The sequence below is a fragment of the Seriola lalandi genome, unplaced genomic scaffold (assembly GCF_002814215.2).
Source record: "Seriola lalandi dorsalis isolate HSWRI2012SDOR001 ecotype SW California unplaced genomic scaffold, Sedor1 jcf7180002054217, whole genome shotgun sequence".
NCBI lineage: Eukaryota > Metazoa > Chordata > Actinopteri > Carangiformes > Carangidae > Seriola > Seriola lalandi.
The window spans coordinates 153,295-153,888 of NW_019524770.1; the positions used below are offsets into that span (position 1 = coordinate 153,295).

The following is a 594-nucleotide window of genomic DNA, read 5'->3' on the forward strand; positions in this document are numbered from 1 at the left end:
AATGTGGGCATCGATCCCACTACCTCTCACATGCTAAGCGAGCGCTCTACCATTTGAGCTAATTCCCCTGTAGAGTACTGTGACTCCTTGGTATTGCCAGCTTCTTTCCAAGTAGAGGTCATAGCGTATCAATGAGGAGGAACATTTGGGATAGAATCTGACCTTGCTGACATGTAAACATGGTGGACTAAAGAAAACTGTATCCCGACAAGGATGGGATTCGAACCCACGCGTGCAGAGCACAATGGATTAGCAGTCCATCGCCTTAACCACTCGGCCACCTCGTCCTCTGATTGAGTTTCAGAGGAAAAAGGCCGTCCGTGTCATGAACTCAGGAGCATTTCCGGGTAAACGGCTCAGGTTTTTACGTAGGTGCAGGAACATTAGAGAGTTAAATTTTGCCCTTACGCCAAGTAAATTTAGTCTGTCAGACTAGAAGGCTTGTAGCGTTATTATGCTGCCCTCATCAGTTACAGAAGAATCACATCTCTAGCACCATGAGAATTTTGGCACTAAAATACCAAAGTATCGCTTCTTGTTAAATCCCTACTTATTTGAGCTCAAATGGTGAAGCATTCTCCAGAAGACTTCAAT

The 594-nt window shown here is 44.9% G+C and overlaps 1 non-coding gene across 1 annotated transcript; it reads right to left on the bottom strand.

Moving 5' to 3' along the window:
• Window positions 1-205: 205 nt before the first annotated feature.
• trnas-gcu (transfer RNA serine (anticodon GCU)) lies at window positions 206-287 on the bottom strand. Its single transcript has one exon. It is a non-coding gene; the product is annotated as a tRNA-Ser (tRNA).
• Window positions 288-594: the final 307 nt, after the last annotated feature.